Source organism: Mycteria americana, chromosome 3 (assembly GCF_035582795.1).
Source record: "Mycteria americana isolate JAX WOST 10 ecotype Jacksonville Zoo and Gardens chromosome 3, USCA_MyAme_1.0, whole genome shotgun sequence".
In the NCBI taxonomy this organism is placed as follows: Eukaryota; Metazoa; Chordata; class Aves; order Ciconiiformes; family Ciconiidae; genus Mycteria; species Mycteria americana.
This window is the reverse complement of record NC_134367.1, coordinates 83,581,434-83,588,100: the sequence shown is the minus strand read 5'-3', so window position 1 is coordinate 83,588,100 and position 6,667 is coordinate 83,581,434.

The window sequence follows — 6,667 nt, the reverse complement described above, 5'->3', positions numbered from 1 at the left end:
CAGACCCCCAGTCCCTGTTAGTACATCTTGCAGTTACTCCCTTTATTTATATGACATACATATTTTATGCATTCTCATTAGGCTGTTCAATAACAATCCATTATCTTTCAACAGATTCATAGCAGCTAAAACATTCATATTATTGCCCCTACTTTTATTTCTGTTTTATGATATTCTCCCTCACACATTCAGGCTCATGCTTCCTAACAACAGCATATCATTAGGCCTTGCTTCCAGCTATTGTTAACAACGAACTGATAAAATGCAGTAGGATGCTACAAAAAGTAGAGCTGATCCCAAGTCTTTTTTCCTCTCTGCCCTATCTGTATTGGACCAATAGTGGAACAGAGCTATCAGCTCAAGAAAGTACAAAATGAACTCCAGCGACAATGGAAGAAAGAGACAATAATGAGCTATAGCTGTGCTCTCCCAGGACACTTTGCACAAAAGAACAATCGCCCACAGCAGTCTCACTAAAATGGAATTTGCAGTGGATAATATTTGGTGTACGCACGGCGCATACAAAGTAATACGGTAGTTGCTGATAGCAGTTTCTCTGTGCATGAAGAGCATCTCTTCCTGAAACTGTTTCTCATCTTTGATGGTGTATGTAAAGCCTTCTTAACATTATAAGCAGCACCGAGTGTTAAGGATAAACTATTCAGACCAGGCTGCCAAAGATAGGTGTTGAAACCCAAGTACTGAAATGAGTTGTCCTACACTCGATACCAGGAACCAGTAGCCACATTTTGAAAACGCTGGTGTAAGTGACTCTCTGAAGATGAAAAGGAGAGCCTGTGCCAGAGAAGAGAGTAAGTCCTCTCTGCCTGGATCACCACCTTTGTTCTCCTTTTTGATTCCCACAGCAATAAAAAAGTCCAGCTCTCCAGTTCTTTGGTCATATGAAGCCAAAGATGAAAACAGATCTATTAACACTAGTCAGGGCTACAAAACCAGGTGAGTCGGGCTCTTCAGATGCTTCGTTAGGAAGCTTGTATCTCGACTATGTCCAGGGTGACTGTTCTACTCGTGGTGACAGCAGATGTGTGTTCACTGGAGCCTCCTTGCTAAGAGATACAAACTGCACGTCTCCGAGCAGAGCATGAGTGCCCAGAGATAAGTAGATGGCATGGACAACTGGCAGATCTAAGAGGTACAAGTGTGACGTGTAGACATACTGCATGAGGAGACAGAGATCAGTTGTAAGCAGCTCACTTCCACTTTTATTATGGTAAATTGCCAGTTTATAGTAAATTGAACAGATGCTGATATCTGAAGTCTGAAATATGAAAAACTTAAATCTTACAAAAATATCCTCTGTGTGCTGTTCCACTACAGAAATCATCATGACTACAGGAACAGGCATCTTCATAAGTATCACAGTCTCACACATTGTGTGTGTGTGTGTTTATATATGGATATATACAAATATACTTAAGGAAACCCACACATATACACTGTATTATTATTCATATAGAAATATATACTCACATATCTCTCTATATGTAAACATGCTAGTTTCCCCACATCTATGTATAGACAAGCACAAAAACATATGTATGTAGATACGCTAACAGATATGCATTTTTATCATAGGCTTTCTTAAACAGGTTTGCTCTTATTTATATAAATATCGTCTCTCAGTGCATTTATATTTAAGGCACTGTACTCAGCAATGTTTTTGTTGGCAAGGACACTTGCCACTCCAAGGACACTTGCTGTTAGCCTCTTCCCTTTACCTTTTCTAAATAGGGTTTTACTGTGTATTTCTTCGGGAACTTGACTGTGTGCAATAGAAAATAATCAGTTCTCATCTGAACTACATAACCTCTGCTGAAGTAAGTGGCTTGGGGACTGATTAAAATCAGGGCTAGGTTTGTCCATTTTGGTCAAACTATGCCAGCATTTGGGCACCCCAGAACCTCAGTAGAGGCAAAACTGAGTAACCAAGAACAGAATTTGTCCTGGATGCTAGAATGATCCTCTCTCTAACCACAATTAGCATGTCTTGTAGACCACAAACCCACAAATTCCTGACCTGATAGTACTTATTTCTCCCTTCCTTGTAGCTTGGTGCTGCACCACCCACACGGTGCCCTCTTCTCCCGCTTGGTTTGTATCGTTCTACCACACTGGCAGGGGTCTGGGGCTGAACATCTACAGGAGACACATCCCTCACCCCCACCAGGTGAGCAAAAGGTGTCTATTTTACTGATAAGAGTCGCCTGGAGTCTGCGTTACAGCTGCAGCCTGCTGAGGTGAGGGTCCCGCTGTGCGTGCACCTGGTGCAAAGGGAGCCGGTGCTTCCAGCCGTACAGGTGAAAATTTGGAGGAGGGAAACAGGCCCCGGGGGATGATGTGGCTCCTGGAGGTGAGGGCAGAGGCCCAGCTCTAGAGGCAGGAAGAGGGTGCAGCTCACTTAAATCACAGCCTAATTCTCTGTCTGCCATGAACAGTTCGTGAAGGAGAACAACAGCAGAGAGAAATGGAAATCTCTGCAGAAAAGGGAGCACGACAGCTCGTTTTCGTGTTCTGCTCACAAAATGGCAGTGCCTGCCAACGGGCAGTGCGTTGTGCCGAGGGGCAGGAGGGGGCCAGCAGGACTGGGCTGCATCCTCTCCCTTCCCATGCCTTCCCACCCGACCCCTTGCACGCTGGCTCCTGCTCAGCCCAGCGGAGATGAAGTGCCTGGACACACTTGTGCCTCCGAGCTGTCACTTCTCGGTCCGTGAAAGGCAGTGAGAGAGCTTCCCTGGCCTCACAAAGGTGCTGTGGGGACGAACACGTTTCAGATTGCAGATACTCAGTTGTTACTGCAACAGGGGCCAGAGGACAGATGACACGTACTCAGCTTTCAGGTATACAGCGCCAGTTTGCAAAGCTGGGAATGAGCACGGTCGTTAATGTGTTCACTTTTCTTTCTTTTCTCTCTTGGCGACTTGTTCTTTGTTCTTGTATTCTACTTGATTCTAGGGATTTTTTGTTCCAGTGAAACATTTAATTTTTCTTTTTAATACATGCCCTGGCACTGAGCACCTGCTGCAATTAAAGCGCTGGTATTTGGCTCCTGTGAGGTCCATTCTATTATGAAGTTTTATCCATTGATTGTAGACTAATGAACCCATCAATTCATCACAGCACTTCTATTACCCTACTGCTGTTGTGGGATATTGTATTGCTGAGCTTGGGTAAGAGGACTGACTCTCTTGCTACTGCCCCAACTGTTGTTAAGGATGTAAAAAAGGTAAAGTAATCAGAATTTCAATACAGTTCACTTTGTGGCCCTTCTGTGGCATGTCGGTTCCTCCTGTAGTAGGACTTTCTCATTTAAAGCAAATCAGTTTCAGCAATACTTGCTGTTCAGAAACAGTGGGTCTTGAGTGGGACGGAAGAGGGGGAAAAGACTTGATATTTTGCTGGGAAACAGTGGGGGACATAAAAACTGGTCGGGTTTTTTTCCACTCATAGAAATCGTCTGGAGTGGGGCATCAGCAAAACCTAGATAAACTCAAGTTAAGGTAAGTAGGAACAGTAAGAAATGGTTTCAACAGTAATAGCAACAGCAGCAACATGCTTTTCTCCCTCTCTGTCAGATGCCGGTAATACTTTTTTTTTAAAGCCTAGTCTCAGATCATATGTGGCAGATTTATTTATCATTCCATAGATTGTTTTCTGTTTTTTTTTCAGATTGTCTGGCATTATATTGATTCAGCACAGAAATGCAGAAATGCACAAAAGGAATTGGGAAGAAAATAAAACCCAGGACCACAACAGGCATTGCCTTTAAGGTATCACTTTAAAGTTTGAGCAGTCAAGAACCAAATATAATAATTCTGGCAGTCTTCATATCTTTCTTGAGAAAACATTTTGGTGTTCAATTTGGAAGGTGAACACTAATAAAGGAGCATACTGAAAAGTAAAAGAAACCAGACTGTTCTTTGTAAGTGTGTCAGAGAAATCACAATGTCTTATGTAAACAGAAGGTCTCCAGACACAAACGAGAGGAATGGAGATGTCTGAAAAAACAAGATGCCTATAGAGAAACATAGCTAACAGATAGGAATGAATAGAACCTTTTCAAATTGTATTCCTTGCTAAAAGCAGTTAAAAATTGCCAATACTAGCAGGTCAGCTGAAGCCAAAAAAATAGTTTAAATTTAGGCAACACAAGCCCATGGAAAAAAGGTTCATAAATTCCAAAAAGTGAAACCCCTTTCCATCCAGCACAACCTCCATCTGAATTTAGCCACCAACTCATTCACTTGTTTTTTGAGCCAGCTGTTACAGCACATATAGTACTCTGACTATCCAAGCATCTCAGTTCTAGGACTAGATTGTTTTTCTAAAGCGCATAATCTGATGCCACAGTACAGACAAGCGATTTGGGCAGCGTGAGCATTTTAATACCATGTCCGTCTGCTGCACAGGTCCTGACATAGGTTCTTCTGGATGTGGGAGATGGAGCACCTAGAGCAGGCGGAAACTAATCTTCTTTAAAAACAAGGCCAACAATTAGCTAGTAAATAGTGGTGCTGCAAGACTAATTAATTAATGTTCTGAGATACCCCAGATAGAACATGTTACAGAAGTGAAGAATACTACCAGTAATCTTTACCGATATATTAAGAACACGGAAGGTAGGAATGCAGCCTTGTTATAAAAAAAGGCTCAAAACGGGTTTCTCTTGCAGCAGGTTGCTAACAGAAGCAACTGACTGCAAAGCAAGTACAAAGCTCTGCTCCAAGCTGTGGTGCCTCAGGAAGGCAGCAAAGCTCGTGCATAATCAGCGATTTTTGTTGCTGACAGCCCGCAAGGGAGTCAGGTGCTCCGTCCACCTTCAGACAGGTCCCTGGAGGTCTGTGAGCCTTTGGCTTCATTCAGCCTCTCTCCTCGGTGTTCACAGTGAGATCTCACCACTGCTCTGCTACTGCAACCCACAAAACAAGCAAGTGTCTTAATAAATAAGAGAAATGCTTCAGCTGATGAAATTTCTGGATTGGAGTGTGACTTCTTCATTGCAGAAGGTACAGGAAGGGCAGCACCAGATCATCAGCCCCATGAGACCTGCTCCACCATGAACGTGGATGACAGGTTCCCCATTCCCCCTCTGGTCTCTTTTGGGGTCATGTTCTGGCCTCTTCCATCTGTGAATACAGTGATCCAGCATGAAAGATTTGTGCCCTTTCTGAAAGCTTGCAGACTACCCTTTGCAGGGAACTACCATCCGGGTACTCTCGCTCTCACCCAGTTCAGCCCTGAACAGCAGGACTGAGGCAACGAGGGTGAAAAGGTTCACAGATCCTTTCTCCAGCTGGGAGTCGAAGGCATGCTGGAGGAGAGGTTGAAGGCTGACAGGGTCCCCACGTGGTGGGAAGCTGGTGCTTTTGGGCATGTGTTGCAGAGCACAGGAGGAAGACGGTGCCTCTGCAGAATGACCTCTCGGCCACTGCATACCAGATACACTGAGAAAGCAAATAAACTGACAGTGGCTGGGCAACGACCGATCCATGCCAAAGCTGTGAGCAGCTACCCTCGCTCCTGTGTCCTCACCTCTCCAAAAGCCTGCTCAGGCTTTTGAAGTGCTGAGGTCCTCATCTCTTCTTCCCCATTTGCTTCCGCTGGGTCGAATCGTGGGGATCCCTTTGCCATGCCGATTAGGAAGCAACTGATGCCTGCCTGGCTGAGCAGAGGGACCACATGTAGGGACTCCCCAGCCAAGCAAAGCCCCAGCAAGGCTACCTCTCCTTACACTGACATTCACTCTGCATTATTCAGAAATAACCGGATGTTTTGATAGAAAAATAAACCAGCAGTGACAAACAAAGCTGGCTTAGAAAGGGCATGCCGAAAGGGGGTAGGAGCCCTAGCTCAGAGTAGGGGCATGGGTAGAGATGTGGGTAACCTCAGCACAGAAGAGGGGAAGGGACGTGCACAGTATAGGAAGACTCATTTCACACTGCTATTACGAAGCAGAGCTTTGGTAACGGAAGCAGTGACAGGGTCTTCATGTGGAAACCCACTCACAGGACCTGCGAGCGCACCAGTGTGGAAAGGCTGGGTTATTTCTCCAGGCTGCTTTCCTTGGAATGATGTGCTGTGAAGTGACAGCTTTGCACAACAGAGTTCTGGGTGGCTGCAGCACACCCTGTTATGTTCACATCTAACAGTGCACCTGCGAACAGGCACTGTTGAATACTGCACGTCGTGTTTGATTACTTCATTATTGTGGTTGCCACTAGTATGAATGAATAGACACACCCCGTTTCTTTCTGAGATCTTCTGATAAGATACACTCATGCAAGCTTAATGAAGGTTTGTGGGAAAGTCTGCAGGCATCCATGAATGGCATTTATTCCCACTGAATGCAGGACGTGCAGGGCGTTACACCTGCTCTCCAGCCTCTTTGCCTGTGTCTACAGTAGTCGGATTTTTCCAGCAAGTCTCTTGCAACCTCCAGAGAGATCAGTGAGGCTGAGCAGCTGCAGAAGCAGCGTGGAAGGCCAATGCACAAACTCCTTCCTCCCCCAGCACGAGGCAATGGGGTGTCAGTGATTTATAAACTGGAGTCTGAGGTGATTGCAGTACTCAGGACTAATTACACAATTCCTTTACCCTGTCACATGTGTAACGTTTGCCACAGATCTGGCAAAATAAACCATGAGCTCTC